Source organism: Dendrobates tinctorius, unplaced genomic scaffold, assembly GCF_039654945.1.
Source record: "Dendrobates tinctorius isolate UK_male_01 unplaced genomic scaffold, ASM3965494v1 ptg000060l, whole genome shotgun sequence".
Taxonomy (NCBI): Eukaryota; Metazoa; Chordata; class Amphibia; order Anura; family Dendrobatidae; genus Dendrobates; species Dendrobates tinctorius.
Window position 1 is genome coordinate 70,349,943 of NW_027361728.1, and position 26,307 is coordinate 70,376,249.

General features: G+C 46.7%; 1 long non-coding RNA gene across 1 annotated transcript in view; it reads left to right on the forward strand.

The window, feature by feature from the left end:
• Positions 1-9,581: 9,581 nt before the first annotated feature.
• Positions 9,582-26,307, forward strand: part of LOC141092787 (uncharacterized) — a 160,300-nt gene continuing 143,574 nt past the window's right edge. Inside the window, exon 1 of the long non-coding RNA XR_012232918.1 lies at positions 9,582-9,679. This is a non-coding gene — a long non-coding RNA (uncharacterized lncRNA). The remainder of the gene's footprint in view (positions 9,680-26,307) is intronic.

Sequence of the window (26,307 nt, forward strand, 5' to 3'; positions counted from 1 at the left end):
TCCCTGTTCTACAGGCATGCCAACCCCGTCCATGACATAGGCAAAAATGCCACCCACCCTGCACCTGTTGTTACACACATGCTACCACCGTCAGCAACCATGTCCTTGTTCCAGAGCAGCTTTCAGTTTTTCCTACCCCAGTTTTTGGAACACAAGCCATCCACTGACAGCCACATTTCCAGAATGTTTCTGGAGACAGAACCTTTCCGCAACCTCATGGTGGCAGCCATCCCTTAGTACTCGGTCCCCAATTGCAGCTATTTATCCCTGTGTGCAGTCTATGCCTTACACAAGCATGTGTCCCATAATATCTGCCATGCCCTGACCAGTGCTGTAACTGGGAAGGTCCAATTAACCAACGACACCTGGACAAATGCTACATTTCCTTGACAGCACACTTGGTGAACATGGTGGAAGCTGAGACCCAGTCAGACACTGGACGGAACACATGCTACCTACACTGAGGATTGCAGGCCCTGGTTCAAATAGTGTTGCACTCACCTTCCACAGTAGTTAGTGCACCTCCTCCTCCTGCACATCCTTCATCTCAAAAACCTCAACATCACTGGCAAGCTGGAAGCACTGAAACACTGCCTTGCCCAAGCAGCAACAAGCTCTTCAGAAGCTAATCTGCTTAGGTGACAAATCGAACACAGTCGTGGAGATGAAAGGTCTTTGGCTATTGCCCCTGAACCTACAACTAGGCATGTTCGTGTGTGACATGGTGCCAGCTCTGAAGCTTGGTAACTTTGCACAGTTACCATGCCTGGCCCACATGCTCAACTTAATGATTCAGCAGTTTATCAAAACCTACCCAGATCTGCCTCAGCTACTTGTGAAAGTATGCCATGTGTGTGCCCATTTCCACATGTCAGCTACAGCTGCCAACATTCTGGCAGTACTGCAGCAGCATTTGCAACTTCCAGCATACTGACTGGTGTGGGATGTGACCACATGCTTGAGTGCAACGTTACATATATTGGCAAGGCTTTGTGAGCAACAGAGGGCAGTAGTTGAATACCGGCTACACCATGCATGTTGGTATTCAGGTAAGCCTCTGCACATAAGAGCTGATGAGAGGGCATGGATGTCTGACATCTGTATGGTTCTCAAAAACTTTGAGGACTCAACCAAGATGGTGAGCAGTGATGATTTCATAATCAGCATCACAGTATTGCTTCTCAGTCTATTGAAATGCTCGCTGCTCACAAATTGAAGAGGAGGCTTTGCAGGCAGAGCAAGTTGAGATGGAGCAAGAAATTATACTAGGTGTGCTACACAGCCCAGTCTCATCTCATCTTCCAGTTGCTTGCGCTACAGAGGGACATTTGCTTGCACTTACCGTTGCAAACAGCTGTGCCTGTCGCTGATTGGTCGCGCCCTAGCGGCCGCGACCAATCAGCGCTGTGGGATTTTGGTTGCAGACAGACAGACATGATAAGACGATTATATATATATATATATATATATATATATATATATACACACAGTGGGGCAAAAAAGTATTTAGTCAGTCAGCAATAGTGCAAGTTCCACCACTTAAAAAGATGAGAGGCGTCTGTAATTTACATCATAGGTAGACCTCTACTATGGGAGACAAACTGAGAAAAAAAAATCCAGAAAATCACATTGTCTGTTTTTTTTTCATTTTATTTGCATATTATGGTGGAAAATAAGTATTTGGTCAGAAACAAGCAATCAAGATTTCTGGCTCTCACAGACCTGTAACTTCTTCTTTAAGAGTCTCCTCTTTCCTCCACTCATTACCTGTAGTAATGGCACCTGTTTAAACTTGTTATCAGTATAAAAAGACACCTGTGCACACCCTCAAACAGTCTGACTCCAAACTCCACTATGGTGAAGACCAAAGAGCTGTCAAAGGACACCAGAAACAAAATTGTAGCCCTGCACCAGGCTGGGAAGACTGAATCTGCAATAGCCAACCAGCTTGGAGTGAAGAAATCAACTGTGGGAGAAATAATTAGAAAATGGAAGACATACAAGACCACTGATAATCTCCCTCGATCTGGTGCTCCACGCAAAATCCCACCCCGTGGGGTCAGAATGATCACAAGAACGGTGAGCAAAAATCCCAGAACCACGCGGGGGGACCTAGTGAATGAACTGCAAGGAGCTGGGACCAATGTAACAAGGCCTACCATAAGTAACACACTACGCCACCATGGACTCAGATCCTGCAGTGCCAGACGTGTCCCACTGCTTAAGCCTGTACATGTCCGGGCCCGTCTGAAGTTTGCTAGAGAGCATTTGGATGATCCAGAGGAGTTTTGGGAGAATGTCCTATGGTCTGATGAAACCAAACTGGAACTGTTTGGTAGAAACACAACTTGTCGTGTTTGGAGGAAAAAGAATACTGAGTTGCATCCATCAAACACCATACCTACTGTAAAGCATGGTGGTGGAAACATCATGCTTTGGGGCTGTTTCTCTGCAAAGGGGCCAGGACGACTGATCCGGGTACATGAAAGAATGAATGGGGCCATGTATCGTGAGATTTTGAGTGCAAACCTCCTTCCATCAGCAAGGGCATTGAATATGAAACGTGGCTGGGTCTTTCAACATGACAATGATCCAAAGCACACCGCCAGGGCAACGAAGGAGTGGCTTCGTAAGAAGCATTTCAAGGTCCTGGAGTGGCCTAGCCAGTCTCCAGATCTCAACCCTATAGAAAACCTTTGGAGGGAGTTGAAAGTCCGTGTTGCCAAGCGAAAAGCCAAAAACATCACTGCTCTAGAGGAGATCTGCATGGAGGAATGGGCCAACATACCAACAACAGTGTGTGGCAACCTTGTGAAGACTTACAGAAAACGTTTGACCTCTGTCATTGCCAACAAAGGATATATCACAAAGTATTGAGATGAAATTTTGTTTCTGACCAAATACTTATTTTCCACCATAATATGCAAATAAAATGAAAAAAAAAAAACAGACAATGTGATTTTCTGGATTTTTTTTCTCAGTTTGTCTCCAATAGTTGAGGTCTACCTATGATGTAAATTACAGACGCCTCTCATCTTTTTAAGTGGTGGAACTTGCACTATTGCTGACTGACTAAATACTTTTTTGCCCCACTGTAGATGTTATTAAAAGGCACAATCGGGGGCAGCGCTCAATCGGGAGCAGCGCATCTGTAAAAAATAGAATTAAAATAAAAAAGGTTATACTCACCTTCCGACGGCCCGCGATCTCCACTCCACGTGCCCAGCCTTGCGGTCCCAGTAATGCCTTGCGCCTTAGATGGGAGATGACGTCACGCTCGCGAGAACGCAACGTCATCAGCGGTGTTTCACGCAAAGCATTACTGGGACCACGAGGTCGGGTGCGTGGTGTGGAGATCACGGGCCGTTGGAAGGTGAGTATATAACTATTTTTTATTTTAACAGAGACCATGCATACCAGCAAAGGGGGGTGAGGGTGACCATGCATACCAAGATAGGGGGGTGAGGGTGACCATGCATACCAGGAAAGGGAGGTGAGGGGACCATGCTTACCAAGAAAGGGAGGCAAGGGGACCATGCATACCAGGAAAGGGGGGTGAGGGGACCATGCTTACCAGGAAAGGGAGGTGAGGGGACCATGCATACCAGGAAAGGGGGGTGACGGGACCATGCATACCAGGAAAGGGGGGTGTGGGGACCATGCATACCAGGAAAGGGGGGTGACGGGACCATGCATACCAGGAAAGGGGGGTGAGGGGGACCATGCATACCAGGAAAGAGGGATGAGAGGACCATGCATACAAGGATTGGAGGGTGAGGGGACCATGCTTACCAGGATTGGGGGGTGAGAGGTACCATGCATATCAGAATTGGGGGGTGAGAGGACCATGCATATCAGGATTGGGGGGATGAGGGGACCATGCATATCATGATTAGTGCATGAGGGGACCATGCATACCAGGAAAGGGGGGTAAGGGGGACCATGCATACCAGCATTAGAGGGTGAGAGGACCATGCATTCCAGGATTAGAGGATGAGGGGACCATGCTTATCAGGATTGGGGGGTGAGGGGACCATGCATATCAGGATTGGGGGGTGAGGGGACCATGCATATCAGGATTGGGGAGTGAGGGGACCATGCGTATCAAGATAGGGGGGTACCATGCTTACCAGGAAAGGGGGGTAAGGGGATCATGCATACCAGGATTGGGGGGTGAGGGGACCATGCATATCATGATTGGGGGTGCATTATTGCATTATTATTAAAACTTCATAAATAAACTACATACATATTCTAGAATACCTGATGCGTTAGAATTGGGCCAACATCTAGTATAAGATAAATAGCAACAAGTGTAAATGGAATGAAGGTATTATTACGGAGCATCAAGATGGAAAGAGACTGTTATGCACTACAAAGAAGACAAAGCTATTGACTGCTGTCATGTGTAACAGGTACTCATTTGAGGTATACGGCAATGAAATGGAAGTTGTAAAGGACTTCAAACTACTGTGATCAATGATCACTCAAGATGCAGCAACAGTACCAGAAGGCAACACAAGAATAGCTATGCGAATATCAGCAGTGAAGTCACTTGACAAGGTCTTTAAGTCGAGGAATATTTAACTGGCGAAGAAAACATTGCATGCACATAGGCTGGTATTTTCTGTAATATCATATGGATGCATATCCTGGACGTTAATGATACAAGATAGAAGAAGAATCGACGTATTCTAAATGTGCTGCTGGAGAAGGATGTTATAAATACCATGAATGGCAACAAGAGCAGACAAATCAATCTTGGAACAAATCAAGCCAGACATGTCACTTGAAGAAAGAATCACCAAACTACAACTTTCTTACTTGCAGCACAACATACAAAGAGAACAATCACTGGTGAAGAGGAAGACCAACAACAGGATAGCTTCATACAATCAAAATAATGGCAGAAAAGATCCTGGTGGAGCTATCTAGGTTTGCACAAGTTCAATCTTCCTATAGATCGTTCATCCATCAAGTCGCCATGACTCTGGATCATGCCGAAGGCCGTTAAATAAATAACTAGAGTTGAGCGATACCGTCCGATACTTCAAAGTATCGTATCGGATGGTATCGGCCGATCTTTAAAAAAAGTATCGGTATCGCCGATTCCGATACCGGAAGTCCCATTCAAGTCTATGGGACTTCCGGTATCGGAATAAGAAAAACCCTTTCCTGCCCTTGTACAGCCTCTCTGGGGTCTGTACGGGCCTTTCGGGGGGCTGTGCCGGCCTGCCAGGGGGTCTGTGCAGGCTCCGGTGGTCTGTGCCGGCCTGCCGGTGGTCTGTGCAGGCTCCGGGGGGCTGTGCCGGCCTGCCGGGGGGCTGTGCCGGCCTGCCGGGGGGCTGTGCCGGCCTGCCGGGGGGCTGTGCAGGCTCCGGGGGGCTGTGCCGGCCTGCCGGGGGGCTGTGCCGGCCTGCCGGGGGGCTGTGCAGGCTCCGGGGGTCTGTGCAGGCATCGTCCGATGGGACTACAAGTCCCATCGGGCGATGCCTGCTACCATGACAGTGATTGACACATTAGCCAATGATGGGACAGTAGTAGTCCCATCATCCGGCTAATGTGTTAAATGTAAAAAAAAAAAAAAAAAAAAAAATTACATGCTACATACATACAACATGCATACTACATACATGCTACATTCATACTACATACTACATACATGCTACATACATACTACATATATACTACATGCATGCTACATACATACTACATGCTACATACTACATGCATGCTACATACATACTACATGCTACATACTACATATATACTACATGCATGCTACATACATACTACATACATACTACATACATACTACATGCTACATACTACATATATACTACATGCATGCTACATACATACTACATACATACTACATATATACTACATGCATGCTACATACATACTACATGCTACATACTACATGCATGCTACATACATACTACATGCTACATACTACATATATACTACATGCATGCTACATACATACTACATGCTACATACATACTACATATATACTACATGCATGCTACATACATACTACATGCTACATACATACTACATATATACTACATGCATGCTACATACTACATGCTACATACATACTACATATATACTACATGCATGCTACATACTACATGCTACATACATACTACATATATACTACATTCATACTACATACTACATATATACTACATACATACTACATACATACTACATACATACTACATGCATGCTACATACATACTACATGCATGCTACATACATACTACATACATACTACATGCATACCACATATATACTACATACATACAATACATTCATACAATACATACATAGACATACAGTACATATAACATAGAGTAACATACTTACCAATACTTGTCACATTGTTCCCCGAAGCCATTGTCTATTCCGGGATAAATATTAACATAACAAACCACAAAAATACTCACCCACGATCCGAAGCAGTCCACGAGTGTGTCCCACGACGATCTTGGGTAGAGAACTGCAGCATCAGATGATGCTGCCGTTCTCTACGGGCTGCAGGAATCCAATGACGGAAGGTAGGTATCCTTCCGCACTGTATTCCTCCGCCACTTAAAAAAAAAAAGTCCCTAGTCTCACTTTATGCCATTGCTGTGTGGGAAATTCCCACACAGCAATGGCATAAAGTGAGACTAGGGACTTTTTTTTTTTAAGTGGCGGAGGAATACAGTGCGGAAGGATACCTACCTTCCGTCATTGGATTCCTGCAGCCCGTAGAGAACGGCAGCATCATCTGATGCTGCAGTTCTCTACCCAAGATCGTCGTGGGACACACTCGTGGACTGCTTCGGATCGTGGGTGAGTATTTTTGTGGTTTGTTATGTTAATATTTATCCCGGAATAGACAATGGCTTCGGGGAACAATGTGACAAGTATTGGTAAGTATGTTACTCTATGTTATATGTACTGTATGTCTATGTATGTATTGTATGAATGTATTGTATGTATGTAGTATATATGTGGTATGTATGTAGCATGTAGTATGTATGTGGTATGTATGTAGCATGCATGTAGTATGTATGTAGCATGCATGTAGTATGTATGTAGCATGCATGTAGTATGTATGTAGTATGTATGTAGTATGTATGTAGCATGTATGTAGCATGCAGTATGTATGTAGCATGTATGTAGTATGTATGTAGTATATATGTAGTATGTATGTAGCATGTATGTAGTATGTATGTAGTATATATGTAGTATGTATGTAGCATGTAGTATGTATGTAGCATGCATGTAGTATATATGTAGTATGCATGTAGCATGTATGTAGTATGTATGTAGTATGTATGTAGCATGCAGCATGTATGTAGTATATATGTAGTATGTATGTAGCATGCATGTAGTATGTATGTAGTATGTATGTATGTAGCATGCAGTATGTATGTAGCATGTATGTAGTATGTATGTAGTATATATGTAGTATGTATGTAGCATGCATGTAGTATGTATGTAGTATGTATGTAGCATGCAGTATGTATGTAGCATGTATGTAGTATGTATGTAGTATATATGTAGTATGTATGTAGCATGTAGTATGTATGTAGCATGCATGTAGTATGTATGTAGTATTTTTTTTTTTTTTTTTTTTTTTTAACATTTAACACATTAGCCGGATGATGGGACTACTACTGTCCCATCATTGGCTAATGTGTCAATCACTGTCATGGTAGCAGGCATCGCCCGATGGGACTTGTAGTCCCATCGGACGATGCTTGCACAGACCCCCGGACATCAGCACAGCCCCCCGGCAGGCCGGCACAGCCCCCCGGCAGGCCGGTACAGACCCCCACAGGGTGCACAGACCACCGGCAGGCCGGCACAGCCCCCCGGCAGGCCGGTACAGACCCCGCGCAGTCCACACAGCCCCCCGGCAGGCCGGCACAGCCCCCCGGCAGGCCGGCAGAGACCCCCGGAAGGCCCGAAATGACGGCGCATCATGATGCGCACACACCGCGCATCATGATGACGTCAGGCCGTCAATCAACTGAACTTCCGATTCCGATGCCGAATTCCGATATTGAAAAAATATCGGAAGTCGGTATCGGAATTCCGATACAGCAAGTATCGGCCGATACCCGATACTTGCGGTATCGGAATGCTCAACACTATAAATAACATAACTCTTCCAATTGTGGTCATGTTGAGATAGTATGTCCATGGTCCATGTGTTATCCCAAATACTTTATTCAGCTGACTACACAGAAAGCAGAACAAAACCAAGCAAAAAGCGAACCTGTAACAAACGCACTATTTACCAAAGGATATACAGAATACAGAATATACGGTTAATCTGTAAGTAAATATCAGTACAATGCTACCTGACCACGTTACTGAAAACATGGATACTGGGAAGAAATTAAGTTACTTAGTCCTGGAAGCAGTTCTCTTCCATTCATAGAGGCATGGAAGTAGCGGTTATTGTCACCGCTTACTAAACAAGGAGAGAACTGTAGGCACTCATGGCACTTTGATTAACAGTTTGCTGTATTTGTAGAGTGAGCTGTTAATCAAGGTGCTGAGAAAACATTTCGTCTGCCACTCACAGAACAGTGAGTAGTGACTGAAAGTATTTTGTCCATGACGTTATGACTAAAACCTAGTGGTGGATATAAATTGGGTATTAAATGTCCTGTGCAGATTGCCGGGTCTTTGTCATGTAAAAAAAATCATATCAAGATGAATATTTTCAGCGCTATTTTCACCCATAATCTGTGCAATTTGATTGAAAAACAAACAGAAATTTTTTTGGTGGAAAAAGAAAAATAACTCTTATGAATTGGCCAATTTATTATAAAAGTACCTTTTATAATTATTTTCTGTATAGCAGTGATGCAGTAAAAACTTATATACTTAATGTTTGCATACATCTTAGCACTTAGAGTGCTGCTGTATTCTTTTGTTTGTATATAATGCAGTCATAGCAGCTGGTCCCTGTTCAGACTTGCTTTTTTCTGTTCTGAGACGCTGGTCATTTATTAATTTAATTTTTGTATTATACAATTGAAGGTTTTGACTGACTCTTTTTCCGACTGAGCACTCCTTCCATCAGCCTAAAGGCTCATTCAGACGACGTCCTTACAAATCAGTCCGAAATCATACCGCAATGCACGGACACTATCTGGGTTTCTCAGTTCAAGCCTGACAGCTTCATAGAAATATATTTCTAAGCAATCACTCTTGATTCGGAGAGTCATGGCCAGTAAGTGCATTAGCAGACCATGAACTGACCGATTGGCATGGATATCTGAATGGGTTTTTAGGCTGTTTATAAGGAGTGATGGATCCTTCCTGTACCAAACAAGATTAGCTGTAGCAGGCTGAGCTTACGTGTCCTAGCAGGCAGGAGAAGAATACAGAGTAATACAGGCTAAACAACTTGTAGCACGTGCACCACAGCGAGCTGGGAAGGTTTGCTGAGAGGCAGAGCAGGAGTATCTGAAGAGGAAAAGTCACTTGCAGCACAAGCCAGGATTTTTAGCAGAATACACAAGCAAGGATTGGGAGGGGAACCAGAGTTATAAGGACACAGGGAAGGCGGATCACATGAGCAGAAGCCAGGCAGCAGACGACATCTTGGAAAAGAGCAAAAAGTACCACTGATGAAACAGGGAATCCAGAGTCCTGACACTGGGTGAGGCAGGTTTGATAAATATCAGTTTTAGGTTCCCGCTAAAAAAAGGTATGCCTTGTCGTCTCTGGTGGGCTCTCATATAAGTATATGCTATATAGCAGAAATTCAGTCCGACTCTCATATATTTAATGTTTGCATACATTTATGTGCTTATAGTGGTAGAGGCTGCTACATTGTTTTGTTTGTATATTTTCCATTTATAAATGTTTGCGCTTGTTCACACTTGCTTGATTCTGCTTGGCGGTGCTGGTCAGGACACATCTATTTATATAGTTAGCCATGGTCTCTGTTGTTTGTCTGCAGTGCTGCTAGCACATTGACATGAGACTAAATAAACCACTGACCTTACTAATTGGTTGCAGTGGTGTTGATGTGCTTTCGATGTGACATCAGCAATGCAAACAAATAGTGACTGGAGCAATACTTTTTCCCTGTGTCATTTCTCATTATTACTCACAGCTTAAAATGGTTGTCTGCTACTTTTACAATGATGGCCTAGGCTTAGGATTAGTGATTGGCTAATCTGTGGATGTTCTGGTCCGACGGGTTTGGCCAAACATCTAAAAAAAAGTTTGGTTTGGGTACCAGAATGGTACTCAAACCTGAACCCAGACCATATTCAGTTGAATGAGGGGTCCAAATATTTGTTGTTTGCAACACTGTCATTTGCTCTGTCTTGGACTCTAATCAGCAGTAAGATCATTACGGCCGGTCAGTGAGCTGCATTTCTCATGCTGTAAGATGACAGCATGAACCAGCAGCTGTGACAGGAGGCAAAAAGCTTACCACCAGTCACAGGCATCGGCTGATGAGAGAGTACTATTCTCATTATCGTACACCTCCTGTTGCTGATAACAGTGAGGGCATGTGCCGCTGGTGGGAGTATTCATCAGTCGGTGCCATAAATAAATAAATAAATAATAAAAATGACATGGGGTCTCTTCTTTGTTTGATAACCAACTACAACCCTCAGCTCTCAGCTTTATCCTGTCTAGTTATTAAGAATATAGAGGTTCCAATCTGTTTTTTTTAATTATTTAAATAAATAATTAAAAAAAATGGCATGGGGTCTCCCCATTTTTGACAACCAGGTAAGCTAAAGCAGACAGCTGAGAGATTGTATTCTCAGACTGGTAAGGGTCCATAAATGTTGCCTCTCCCCAATCTAAAAATAACAGCCTGCAGCTGCCCTAGAAAAGGTGCATCTATTAGATGCACCAGTTCTGGTGATTTGCTCTGCTCTTTTCACTATCCCTGGTGTCGTGAAAAGTGGGGTAGACGTTAGCTGTTTTATGGCCACTGACATCAAGCCCAGAGGTTAGTAATGGAGAGAGACGTCTATCAGACGTCCCCATTACTAACCTCATAGTTAGATTGTAAAAAAGAAACACAGACAAAATAAAATCCTTTAATTGAAATAATGACATAGATTCCTTTATTTGAATTAAAAATGAATAAGCACAGTTATACTCACTTTTACGCCTAATCCACTCAAGCCCATGTCACCTGTAAAATACAGAAAATAATAAACAACCATGATACTCACCTGTATGTCGAATCCACTGATGCTCCCATTTCCTCAAAGAAGAAAAATAATAAACAACCATGTCCCTCACTTGTCTGACATGAAGATAATCCATAACTGTCCCATGAAGATCGGAATGATTTGAATAGCAGTCAAATCAGTAATGCAACAGCTATCCATGGCAGCTCGCTCACACTGAGACAGAAGCGTTGTCACGCAAACATTAGAGACTTAAATGCCTTGCATGCTCCTCTGCAAAATTAAATATGGAAATTGTCTTTTCAAAGAGGATGAGGACTTAAACGCTAGTGCCACCTATTGGAGGTAGCAATCCTACAAGTCAATATTGATCCTTTAATGAGCCTTGCAATATGACTTATGTTAAAAGACAGACATAGTGTTTTCATCAATGCAAAGTATGAGATCTGTTTTGGCTGGTTGAAAAGCTAAGACTGGGAACTAAGGGGCTGGTTTTCTCCTTATGTAAAGTGACATGCCAGTATGAGGAGACTTAAATGCATTGCATACTCTTCTGCTAAATTAACCCCTTAGCAACCACAAATACGCCTTTTAACGGCAGTATTTAACTGTACTAAAACCACAGCGCAGCTAATTCACGGCGCTGTGGAGAAAGTGAATAGCGCCCCCCAGTGTCGGATTTTCTCTGGGGTCTCGGCTGCCGGGGGTAGCCGAGACCCCAGAGAACATGAATCGGTCGGTTTTTACCGACCCCGCTTTTGCGATCGCCGTTATTAACCCTATAACGGCGACCGCAAAAAAAGCAGTGATTGTGCATTAAATTTCTCTTTCCTCTGATGTGATCGCACATCAGAGGAGAGAGAATTAGGGTCCCCGATCCCCCCCCGGTACTTCTCCGTGGTTCAGGGTCCCCTCCCGATGGTCCCACGTCCCACCGGCGTCCTCCGGTGGGCGCCGCCATCTTGGATCTGGAGAAAATGGCTGGCGCATGCGCAGTGCGCCCGCTGGGAATCTGCAGGCTCCGGCTGGCAGATTCCATTCATTGATTTTGATCACAATGATAAACTATCATCGTTATCAAAATATACAAAATAGTGCATAATCACCCCGTTTATCACCCCCTTAGTTAGGCCAACATATCGAAATAAAGAAAATATTTTTTTTCTTTCAGTTTTCCATTAGGGTTAGGTTGGGGCTAGGGTTACGGTTGGGCTAGGGTTAGGGTTAGGGTTGGGCTAGGGTTAGGGCTAGGGTTAGGGCTAGAGTTAGAGTTAGGGTTAAGGTTGGGCTAGGGTTAAGGTTAGGGTTAGGGCTAGGGTTAGGGTTAGGGTTAGGCCTAGGGTTAGGGCTAGGGTTAGAATTAGGGTTAGGGCGAACTAGGATTAGGGATAAGGGTTGGGATTAGGGTTAGGGTTGGGATTAGGGTTAGGGGTGTGTAGGGGTTAGGGTTGGAGCAAGAATTGAGGGGTTTCCACTATTTACCAAATTTGGAGGTCTAAAAAAATCACTTTTGTGGAAATAAAAAAGACTTTTTATTTTCACAGCTCTGCATTTATAAACTTCTGTGAAGCACTTGGGGGTTCAAAGTGCTCACCACACATCTAGATAAGTTCCTTAGGGGGTCTAATTTCCAAAATGTGGTCACTTGTGGGGGTTTCCACTGTTTAGGCCCATCAGTGGCCCTGCAAATGCAACATGACGCCAGCAGACCATTACATCAAAGTCTGCATTCCAAAATGGCACTCCTTCCCTTCCGAGCTCTTCCATGTGCCCAAACAGTGGTTCCCCCCACATATGGGGTATCGGCGTGCTCAGGACAAATCGCACAACAACTGTGGGGGTATGATTTCTCCTGTTAACCTTGTAAAAATAAAAATTTGGGGTCAAAAAGATCATTTTTGTGGAAAAAAAAATGGATTTTTTATTTTCACGGCTCTACGTTATAAACTTCTGTGAAGCTCTTGAAAGTTCAAAGTGCTCACCACACATCTAGATAAGTTCCTTAATGGGTCTAGTTTCCAAAATGGGGTCACTTGTTGGAGGTTTCCACTGTTTAGGCCAATCAGGGGCTCTGCAAACGCAACATGATGCCCGCTGACTAGAGTTGAGTGAAACGGGACGAAAAAATTCAAAAGTCGCCGACTTTTGCCAAAGTAGGGTTTCATGAAACGAAACCCGACCTTAGCGTGAGGTCAATCACGAGGTCGGCGACCATCGCGCCAAAGTCGCGTTTCAAAAGATGCTTTTGCGCCCTTTTTCAGCCAATCAGGAAGAACGGACACTGTGGGCAACGTGATGACATAGGCAGCGGTTACCACCATGTTTGTGAAGGGCATGCAAGTCACAGGGGGTATAAAAGGGCGTGCACGCCGACCGCCATGTTACCTATACTGATCTCAGAATAGGGAGAGCTGCTGCTGCTGCTGATTCTGTATGGAGAGCGTTAGGCAGGGAAGAAGATACCAAAACTACTTCTGCTGCTAGGGATTTTGCCTGTACAACACATCAGTTACTGTGCAGTGCAAGGGGAGGCTATATTTCGGTGCATCAGCTCTGTTGGTTATTAGGCTGCCTTTAAGGCTCCCTGATAGCTGCATTGCTGTTTTCACATTGCTGAGCAAACTGCTTTCTTCAAAGCAATCCAAATTTTATTGTTTTGTCCTGGTGAGTTACTGAGCGCTCATTTTTTCACACACCTTAGGCTGGTTTCACATTAGCGCTTTTTAAGCGCACGCACGGCCGGGGGTAGCTCCGCCCCCGAGCTGGCTCTCTGCCCGGCGTGCCCGCCCCTTGCTTGTAGCGCCGCCTCCTAGCGCACAGCGGCGCCTGCGATCGGCGCACCCTATCTTTAGCATAGGGTGCGCAGATCGTGCGCAGACCATGCGCTAGTTGCGCTTTGACCTGCGCTGCGCACTTTTGACGGTGCGCCGTGCGCGCCAAAATCCGAAAAGTTTGATTTTGGCGCGCACGGCGCACAGTCAAAAGTGCGCAGCGCAGGTCAAAGCGCAACTAGCGCACGGCCTGCGCACGATCTGCGCACCCTCTGCTAAAGATAGGGTGCGCCGATCGCAGGCGCCGCTGTGCGCTAGGAGGCGGTGCTACAAGCAAGGGGCGGGCATGCCGGGCAGAGAGCCGGCTCGGGGGCGGAGCTACCCCCGGCCGTGCGTGCGCTTAAAAAGCGCTAATGTGAAACCAGCCTTACAGTGGTGTACGCTCCTCACACAGTACTGTGTACCGGCTGTTATCACGGCCAAATTGAAGCTATCTACGTGTGTGACTCTGTAAGGAAAAGTCGAGGAGTTTGTCCGTTCTTACAGACCTACACTTTAGGGAGATTCCAATTCTGCCAAATTCTATATACACCTTGTAGTTTGTCATACACTAGGCAATTTCTGCCTGTCACATTGCGGTGTAATCTATACTGGGCCTGAGACAATAGTACAGCGTCCTCCAATCTACATTGAGAATCAAATTCTCACCAATACTCTATACAGCTTTTGCCTTCTCATACACCAGCCAATTTCTGCCTGTCACATAGCGGTGTAATCTATACTGGGCCTGAGACAATAGTTCAGCGTCCTCCAATCTATATTGAGATTCAAATTCTCACCAATACTCTATAAAATAAAAATAAAATAAAATAAATCTTTATTTTTATATAGCGCTAACATATTCCGCAGCGCTTTACAGTTTGCACACATCATCATCACTGTCCCCGATGGGGCTCACAATCTAAATTCCCTATTAGTATGTCTTTAGAATGTGGGAGGAAACCGGAGTGCCCGGAGGAAACCCACGCAAACACAGGGAGAACATACAAACTCCTTGCAGATGTTGTCCTTGGTGGGATTCGAACCCAGGACCCCAGCGCTGCAAGGCTGCAGTGCTAACCACTGAGCCACCGTGCCGGCTATACAGCTTCTGCCTTCTCATGCACCAGACAATTTCTGCCTGTCACATAGCGGTGTAATCTATACTGGGCCTGAGACAATAGTTCAGAGTCCTCCAATCTACATTGAGTTTCCAATTCTCACCAATACTCGATACAGCTTTTGCCTTCTCATACACCAGCCAATTTCTGCCTGTCACATTGCGGTGGAATCTATACTGGGCTTGAGACAATAGTTCAGCGTCCTCCAATCTACAGTGAGATTCAAATTCTCACCAATACTCTATAGACCCTTTACCTTGTTATACAGTACAATATAGCTGTTGTTATTTTGGGTACCTTTTTCAAAAAAATAGACAAGTATGGTGGAAGAGGCCGTGAAAGTGGGCGGGGGTTGCCATCTGGTCCTGATGGTGGTGTTGGTGGTGGTGCTTCTGCTGGTTGTGGCAAAAGCTCAATAGCACCTAAGGCAGGAGGTGGTGAGCAGGCGTCATTGTCTGGCTCCACAAGGCCTCGCAGGCTCCCTTTTCTGGGAGTACGTAAACCGCTTTTAAAGCCGCAGCTTCAGGAACAAGTTTTGGCTTACATTGCTGACACAGCCTCCCGCTCTATCGCCTCCTCTTCTGAAGTTTCAAAAAATAAAAGCACTGCATCGTCAGTGGAGGCTCCTGGTCAGGAGCAACACCTTTCCTTGAGTCCTTCACCCCTACCAAAAGTGAAGGATGCGGCAGGCCACACTACAGATTACTCCATGGAGCTCTTTTCTCATACCATGCCTGGGTTATCAAGTCAAATCATGAATTCCCCAGTCCAAGATGAATCTGACATGGAGTGCACACTGCTAGATTTATCTGCTAGTACATTCACTCAGAGCACTACATTGTCCTCGCAGAGTACTGAGCCAGAATCTGACCCTGATGAAAATCAGGTGCCCCTTCCCGCATACTCTACCACCATACATGGTGACACAGAGGAAGGTGCACATGACATTGAAGAGGAGGTGATGGATGACCCAGTTGTTGACCCAGATTTGCATCCATTGGGGGTAGAGGGTGCCGCTGCCAATAGCTCAGAAGAGGAGGAGCATCCGCAGCGGGCATCGACATGCCAACAGTTGTTATCTGGCAGGCCCGGAGCAGTCCAAAAATGGGTTACAAAAAACAAAAGAGTTGCAGGACAGCTTGGCCAGATGGTCAAAATAGCACAGAGTGCAAGGCTTCAAAATGTCTTCCATAGTAGGATGAGTGCAGTGTGGCACTTTTTTGAACAAAATCCTAATGATCAGGCAAAGGTTATCTGTAAGAAGTGCGCAAAGACCTTTAGCCGAGGGAAAAATCTGAGAAATATGAATACCAGTTGCATGCTAAGACATTTAACCACCATGCACTTGCAAGCGTGGACGGACTACCAAAACTCACATACCACATGTGCTACTGCTCCCAAAGAAGGTAGTCAGCAATGCTACATTGTTTCCCTCACTGTAAGTCCACCGGTTAGCACACCACCAGCAGCAAATGTTGAGTTGTCGTCGCAAGGGCATATCAGTCAGGGAATCACACTGCTATTGCAATGAAAGACTGAATCTAGGCCATCAGAAAGAACACCAACTCCATCACCATCATCAACCCTCTCTCAGTCAGCCATGTCCACCGCTAGTTCCACTATATGCAGCTCTCAAGTCCAGCTCACCCTACCAGAGACTATGAGTAGGACAAGAAAGTACTCATCCTCTCATCCACGTCCACTGGGTTTGAACGCCCACATTGCCAAACTAATCTCTTTAGAGATGATGCCCTATCGGTTGGTTGAAAGCGAAGCTTTCCGCGAACACATGGCCTACGCAGTACCACGCTATGACCTACCCAGTCACCACTTCTTTTCTCGCAAAGCCATCCCAGCCCTCCACCTTCATGTGAAAGACCGCATTGTCCATGCACTCAAGCAATCAGTGAGTGGAAAGGTGCACCTCACAACTGATGCATGGTCCAGTAGGTATGGCCAGGGCCGTTACGTGTCCATCACTGCGCACTGGGTTAATGTGGTGGATGCAAGGTCCACAGGGGACAGCTGTGATTGCACAGTGCTGCCTAGCCCATGGTATAGGAAACAGTTGGCTGTAGGCGTTCGACCCTCCTCCTCCTCCTCCAGAAGCGAAATCTCGTCCACAGAGCGCAGTCGCATGAGCACTGCATCCATAGCTGACAGTGGTGCACACGATGTGTCCCACTATCGATCAGCTAGTGGAAAGCGTCAGCAGGCTGTGTTGCAGATGATGTGTTTGGGCAACAGACACACGGCAGAGGTACTGGCCGACTACTTTCAGCGACAAACTGAGTCATGGCTGGGCAGTCTACATCTTGAGGCAGGCAAGGTAGTTAGTGATAACGGCCAGAATTTTGTGGCAGCCATAGCCCTTTCAAAACTCAGACACATACCTTGCTTGGCTCACACCTTGAACCTGGTGGTGCAGTGCTTCCTCAATAATTATCCGGTGCTAACAGGCATGCTTCATAAGGTTCGAAGACTGTGCTCGCACATCCGCCGGTTGCCGGAACACTCCAGTTGTATGCAGAAGTTGCAGCGATTGCTCCACCTTCCCAAGCACCGCCTAATTATCGACGTTGTAACAATGTGGAACTCCACCCTGCACATGGTTGAGCGGCTGTGTGAACAGAGGCAGGCCGTAATGCATTTGTGGGAGGATACACGGGCAGGCACTTTCAGGGCAGACATGGAGTTGACAGGTGTGCAGTGGCTGAAGCTGAAAGACCTCTGTAAAGTCCTTCAGTGTTTTGAGGAATGCACACGGCTGATACGCGCAGACGATGCCATCATAAGCATGAGCATCCCACTTATGCGTCTGCTCATGCAAACTTTGACGCACATTAAGGATCAGGCGTCTGCAGCCGAGGTAGATGAGGAGGAAGAGAAGGAGGGAAGCCTTTATGACAGTCAGCCATTGTCTGCTCCGGGACCTTTCCTGGACGAGGTGGAGGAAGAAGAGGAAGAGGAGGAGGAGGAGGATGATGATGGGGATGATTATTTAGGGGAGGAGGATGCTTCTCATGGGGCAAGAGAAAATGTTGGCATTGCAAGGTCTGGTACAGGGTTTGTGCGTGACTGGAGGGATGTGGATTTGCCAGAAAGTGCTCCTCCACCCAGCACTCGCAGTGCATCATTGACACCGGGAACATTGGCCCACATGTCAGATTATGCCTTGCAGATCCTAAAAAGGGACCCCCGCATTGCCAAAATGATGAACGATGATGACTACTGGTTGGCCAGCATCCTGGATCCACGCTATAAAGGCAAATTCCAAAACATAATGCCACAGGAGAACCTTGACCTAATATTGGCTAACAAACAAGCAACTCTGGTAAACCGGTTGGTTGAGGCATTTCCAGCACTCAGCAGCGGTGATGGTTCTCACACGAGCCGTAGGGGCTGGGGGCAGCTTGGAAGAGGTGTTCGTGGTGCACATATCAGAAGCGGCATTGGAGACAGGGGTTTCATGACTATGTTGTGGACTGAATTTTCAAGTCCTGCTCACACGACTGGTAATACTGCATCGATTCAAAGCGACAGGAGACAGCAGTTGTCAACTATGGTTACAAACTACTTCTCATCCCATATCGATGCTCTCCTGCACAGGTCATTCTCATTTGACTACTGGGCTGCTAAACTGGACACCTGGCCAGAATTGGCACAATATGCCTTACAGGAGCTCGCTTGCCCAGCTGCAAGTGTGCTATCAGAAAGAGTCTTCAGTGCAGCTGAATCAATCCTGACTAGAGTTGAGCGAAACGGGTCGAACAATTTCACAAGTCGCCGACTTTTGGCAAAGTCGGGTTTCATGAAACGAAACCCGACCCTAGGATGAGGTCGGCCACGAGGTCGGCGACTTACGCGCCAAAGTCGCGTATCAAAAGTTTGTTTTGCGCTCTTTTTCAGCCAATCAGGATCCACGGACTCTGTGGGCAACGTGATGACATAGGCAGGGGTCACCACCATCTTTCAGAAGGGCATGCAAGTGATTGGCTTGCTTTGGTGGGCGTCACAGGGGGTATAAAAGGGCGTGCACGCCGACCGCCATCTTACTTCTGCCGATCTCAGTATAGGGAGAGGTTGCTGATTCTGTAGGGAAAGTGTTAGGCAGGGAAGAAGACAAAAAAACTGCTTCTGCTGCTAGCGATTTGGCCTGCACAACACACCAGTCACTGTGTGTGCAGTGCAAGGGGAGGCTTTATAGTGGTGTATCAGTGGTGTTGGTTGTTGGGCTGCCTTCTAAGGCTTCCTGACATTCCTGCATTGCTGTTTACTCACTGCTCCGCAAACTGCTTTTTTAAAAGCAATCCCAATTTTTTTTTTTTGTCCTGTTTAGAAGAAAAAAAAAATGCTTCTGCTGCTAGCGATTTGGCCTGCACAACACACCAGTCACTGTGTGTGCAGTGCAAGGGGAGGCTATATTGTGGTGTATCAGTGGTGTTGGTTGTTGGGCTGCCTTTTAAGGCTTCTTGACAGGCTGGCATTGCTGTTTACCCACTGCTCTGCAAACTGCTTTTTTAAAAGCAATCCAATCTCCCTTATCCTCTAGTCACTTTTGTCACAGCTGTGCCATCGAGCCTGTCACATAGCGCTCAGATATTCATTGGGCCTCACACAATCCAAAAGTGTCCAGTGTCCAAAAGTGTGTGCAGAGATTCAAAATCTCCCTTATCCTCTAGTCACTTTTGTCACAGCTGTGCCATCGAGCCTGTCACATAGCGCTCAGATATTCATTGGGCCTCACTCAATCCAAAAGTGTCCAGTGTCCAAAAGTGTGTGCAGAGATTCAAAATCTCCCTTATCCTCTAGTCACTTTTGTCACAGCTGTGCCATCGAGCCTGTCACATAGCGCTCAGATATTCATTGGGCCTCACACAATCCAAAAGTGTCCAGTGTCCAAAAGTGTGTGCAGAGATTCAAAATCTCCCTTATCCTCTAGTCACTTTTGTCACAGCTGTGCCATCGAGCCTGTCACATAGCGCTCAGATATTCATTGGGCCTCACACAATCCAAAAGTGTCCAGTGTCCAAAAGTGTGTGCAGAGAGTCAAAATCTCCCTTATCCTCTAGTCACTTTTGTCACAGCTGTGCCATCGAGCCTGTCACATAGCGCTCAGATATTCATTGGGCCTCACACAATCCAAAAGTGTCCAGTGTCCAAAAGTGTGTGCAGAGATTCAAAATCTCCCTTATCCACTAGTCACTTTTGTCACAGCTGTGCCATCGAGCCTGTCACATAGCGCTCAGATATTCATTGGGCCTCACACAATCCAAAAGTGTCCAGTGTCCAAAAGTGTGTGCAGAGATTCAAAATCTCCCTTATCCTCTAGTCACTTTTGTCACAGCTGTGCCATCGAGCCTGTCACATAGCGCTCAGATATTCATTGGGCCTCACACAATCCAAAAGTGTCCAGTGTCCAAAAGTGTGTGCAGAGATTCAAAATCTCCCTTATCCTCTAGTCACTTTTGTCACAGCTGTGCCATCGAGCCTGTCACATAGCGCTCAGATATTCATTGGGCCTCACACAATCCAAAAGTGTCCAGTGTCCACAAGTGTGTGCAGAAATTCAAAATCTCCCCTGTCCTATAGACACCTTGTACCTTGTTTTACATTACTATAGAGTTTGTTGGATTTTGTTTACATTTCTACCAAAAATGAGGAAGGCTGGTGGAAGAGGCCGTGGAATTGGGCGGGGTTGGCAGCTGGTAATGATGGTGTTGGTGGTGGATCTGATGGTAGTGGCAAGAGCAAAAAAGGACCGAATGCAGGAGGTGTTGAGCCTGCGTCATCGTCTGGCTACATAAGGCCTCGAACGCTTAGTTTTCTAGGAGTTGGCAAACCGCTTTTAAAGCCAGAGCATCAGGAAAAAGTTTTGTCTTACATTGCTGACTCAGCCTCCAGCTCTATCGCCTCCTCTTCTTCAGTTGTAAAAAGTTAAAGCACTGAGTCGTCATTGGAGGCTCATGTTCATGAACCACACCTTTCCTTGTGTCCTTCACCCCAACCAAGATTGAAGGATGACGCAGGCCATACTACTGATTACTCCATGGAGCTGTTTTCACATACCATGCCTGGATTATCAAGTCAAATGGTGAATTACCCAGGCCAAGATGAATCTGACATGGAGTGCACTGATGCACAGCCGCTGATGGATGATTCTGCTGGTACATTCACTCAGAGCACTACATTGTTCTTGCAGTGTGCAGAGCCAGATTCTGACCCTGATGAGACTCACGTGCCCCTTCCCGCACACTATACCACCATACACGGTGACACAGAGGAAGGTGCACATGACATTGATGAGGAGGTGATGGATGACCCAGTTGTTGACCCAGATTGGCATCCATTGGGGGAAGAGGGTGCTGCTTCCAATAGCTCAGATGAGGAGCATCCACAGCAGACATGGACATCGCAACAGCTGTTATCTGGCAGGCCCGGAGCACTCCAAAGACAGGTTCCAAACATCAAAAGAGTTGCTGGACAGCTTGTCAAGAGGGTCAAAAGATCACAGCGTACTAGGCCGCAAAATGTCTGCCAAAGTAGGAAGAGTGCAGTGTGGCACTTTTTTGAACAAAATCCTCATGATCAGGCCAAGGTTATCTGTAAGAAGTGCGCAAAGACCTTTAGCCGTGGGAAAAATCTGAAAAATTTGAATACCAGTTGCATGCTTAGACATTTAACCAGCATGCACTTGCAAGCGTGGACACAACACCAAACCTCAAGTGCCACATGTGCAACTGATCACAACGAAGGTAGTCAGCAACGCTACATTGTTTCCCCCACTGTAAGCCCACCGGTTAGCACAGCAGCAAATGTTGAGGTGTCGTTGCAAGGCCACAGCAGTCAGGGAATCCCACTGTTATATCAACGAAAGACTGATTCTAGGCCATCAGAAAGAACACCAACTCCATCACCATCATCAACCCTCTCTCAGTCCACCCTGCCCACCGCTACTTCCACCATATGCAGCTCTCAAGTCCAGCTCACCCTGCCAGACACTATGAGTAGGTCAAGAAAGTACTCAGTCTCTCATCCGCGTTCACTGGGTTTGAACGCCCACATTGCCAAACTAATGTCGTTTGAGATGATGCCCTTTCGGTTGGTGGAAAGCACAGCTTTCCGCGAACTCATGGCCTATGCAGTACCACGCTATGACCTACCCAGTCGCCACTTCTTCTCTCGCAAAGCCATCCCAGCCCTCCACCATCATGTGAAAGACTGCATTGTCCATGCACTCAAGCAGTCAGTGAGCGGAAAGGTGCACCTCACAACTGATGCATGGTCCAGTCGGCATGGCCAGGGCCGTTACGTGTCCATCACTGCGCACTGGGTTAATGTGGTGGATGCAGGGTCCACAGGGGACAGCGGTGGTGGGACAGTGCTGCCTAGCCCACGGTATAGGAAACAGTTGGCTGTAGGCGTTCGACCCTCCTCCTCCTCCTCCTCCTCCAGAAGCGAAAGCTCGTCAAAAGAGCGCAGTCGTACGAGCACTCCATCTGCAGCTGCCACTGTTGCACACGATGTGTCCCACTATCGAGCAGCTAGTGGAAAGCGTCAGCAGGCTGTGTTGCAGATGATGTGTTTGGGCGACAGACACACCGCCGAGGTGCTGGCCGAGTACTTGAAGCGACAAACTGAGTCATGGCTGGGCAGTGTACATCTTGAGGCAGGCAAGGTAGTTAGTGATAACGGCTGTAATTTTGTGGCAGCCATAGCCCTTTCAAAACTCAGCCACATACCTTGCTTGGCTCACACATTGAACCTGGTGGTGCAGTGCTTCCTCAAAAATTATCCGGAGTTAACAGCCCTGCTCCAGAAGGTGCGAAGACTGTGCGCGCACATCCGCCGGTCGCCTGTACACTCCGTTCGTATGCAGAAGCTGCAACGATTGCTCCACCTTCCCAACCACCGCCTCATTATCGATATTGCAACAAGGTGGAACTCCACCCTGCACATGGTGGAGCGGCTGTGCGAGCAGAGGCAGGCCATAATGCATTTGTGGGAGGATACACGGCCAGGCACTTTGAGAGCAGACATGGAGTTGACAGGTGTGCAGTGGTCGAAGCTGAAAGACCTTTGTAAAGTCCTTCAGTGTTTTGAGGAATGCACATGGCTGGTAAGCGCAGACGATGCCATCCTAAGCATGAGCATCCCACTTATGCGTCTGCTCATGCAAACTTTGACGCACCTTAAGGAGCAGGCGTCTGCAGCCAATGTTGATGAGGAGGAAGAGGAGGAGGGAATCCTTGATGACATTCAGCCATTGTCTGCTCAGGGACCTCTCCTGGACGAGGTGGAGGAAGAAGAGGAGGATGATGATGGGGATGATTACTTAGGGGAGGAGGATGCATCTCGTGGGGCAAGTGAAAATGTTGGCGTGGCAAGGTCTGGTACAGGGTTTGTGCGTGACTGGAGGGATGTGGATTTGCCAGAAAGTGCTCCTCCACCCAGCACTCGCAGTGCATCATTGACACCGGGAACATTGGCCCACATGTCAGATTATGCCTTGCAGATCCTAAAAAGGGACCCCCGCATTGACAAAATGATGAACGATGACGACTACTGGTTGGCCAGCATCCTGGATCCACGCTATAAAGGCAAATTACAAAACATCATGCCACAGGAGAACCTTGACCTAATATTGGCTAATAAACAAGCAACTCTGGTAAATCGGTTGCTTGAGGCATTCCCAGCACACAGCAGCGGTGATGGTTCTCACACGAGCCGTACGGGCCGGGGGCAGCTTGGCAGAGGGGTTCGTGGTGCACACAGCAGAAGTGGCATTGGAGACAGGGGTTTCATGACAATGTTGTGGACTGATTTTTCAAATACTGCTCACACAACTGGTAATACTGCATCGATGGAAAGTGACAGGAGACAGCAGTTGTCAACTATGGTTACAAACTACTTTTCCTCCCATATCAATGTTCTCCCACACAGGTCATTCCCCTTTGACTATTGGGCCGCTAAACTGGACACCTGGCCTGATTTGGCCCAATATGCCTTACAGGAGCTCGCTTGCCCAGCTGCAAGTGTGCTATCGAAAAGAGTCTTCAGTGCAGCTGGATCAATCCTGACAGAAAAAAGGACCCGTCTGTCAACCCAAAATGTGGATGATCTAACCTTCATTAAAATGAACCATGCATGGGTTTCCAAGGATTTTGTCCCACCTTCCCCTGATGACACATAGGGTGACAGAAAAATGACTTGCTTTGGTCCACCTCTTCCTGGGACTTCACCTATTTCGCCTTTTGCATCAGCTGAATGTCCAACATCAACATATGCCACTTTCTAAAACTCCCTAACTGTGCTGCCTCCCCCCCCATGGCCGGGGTCACCACCTAGCGCACGACACCGTGCGAGTGCCGTTGCCCTGGACAGGTGGGTAGGCCGACTCTTGGGCGCGGGCACTGGCACAGGGTCCCTCATAGTGCAATCAAGTGTCTCTGACGGTGGTGGTGCACACCCGCCGTCAGACACACCGCTGTACTATGAGGGGCCCAGTGCCAGTACCGACGCCCACGAGTGGGCCCCCCTTGCTTGGGCAGGGCCCCAGCATTTGAAATCTTTACCTCTCCCTGCTCCTCCGCTGTGTAATCTGGGCCGTCAAATCCATACTGTGCCTGACACCGTCTGAGCCTGCCTCCTGATGTATAGACATATATTTTGAATGTGTACGCTATCCATACATGTTATCTGGGGATACGGTACCCTTTCTAACCTTTGTGCAATCACGTGCAATCCATACTGGGCCTAACACCGTCTGAGCCCGCCTCCTGAGACCTATATTTTGAATGTGTACGCTATCCATACATGTTATCTGGGGATACGGTACCCTTTCTAACCTTTGTGCAATCACGTGCAATCCATACTGGGCCTAACACCATCTGAGCCTGCCTCCTGAGACATGTTTTGAATGTGTACGCTATCCATACATGTTATCTGGGGATACGGTACCCTTTCTAACCTTTGTGCAATCACGTGCAATCCATACTGGGCCTAACACCGTCTGAGCCTGCCTCCTGAGACATATATTTTGAATGTGTACACTATCCATACATGTTATCCGGGGATACGGTACCCTTTCCAACCTTTGTGCAATCACATGCAATCCATACTGGGCCTAACACCGTCTGAGCCTGCCTCCTGAGACATATATTTTGAATGTGTACGCTATCCATACATGTTATCTGGGGATACGGTACCCTTTGTAACCTTTGTGCAATCACATGCAATCCATACTGGGCCTAACACCGTCTGAGCCTGCCTCCTGAGACATATATTTTGAATGTTTACGCTATCCATACATGTTATCTGGGGATACGGTACCCTTTCTAACCTTTGTGCAATCACGTGCAATCCATATTGGGCCTAACACTGTCTGAGTCTGTCTCCTGAGACATATATTTTGAATGTGTACGCTATCCATACATGTTATCTGGGGATACGGTACCCTTTGTAACCTTTGTGCAATCACGTGCAATCCATACTGGGCCTAACACTGTCTGAGCCTGCCTCCTGAGACATATATTTTGAATGTGTACGCTATCCATACATGTTATCTGGGGATACGGTACCCTTTGTAACCTTTGTGCAATCACGTGCAATCCATACTTGGCCTAACACCGTCTGAGCCTGCCTCCTGAGACATATATTTTGAATGTGTACGCTATCCATACATGTTATCTGGGGATACGGTACCCTTTCTAACCTTTGTGCAATCACGTGCAATCCATACTGGGCCTAACACCGTCTGAGCCTGCCTCATGCTGTATAGACATATATTTTGAATGTGTACGCTATCCATACATGTTATCTGGGGATACGGTACCCTTTCTAACCTTTGTGCAATCACGTGCAATCCATACTGGGCCTAACACCGTCTGAGCCTGCCTCCTGAGACATATATTTTGAATGTGTACGCTATCCATACATGTTATCTGGGGATACGGTACCCTTTGTAACCTTTGTGCAATCACGTGCAATCCATGCTGGGCCTAACACCGTCTGAGCCTGCCTCCTGAGACATATATTTTGAATGTGTACGCTATCCATACATGTTATCTGGGGATACGGTACCCTTTCTAACCTTTGTGCAATCACGTGCAATCCATACTGGGCCTAACACCGTCTGAGCCTGCCTCCTGAGACATATATTTTGAATGTGTACGCTATCCATACATGTTATCT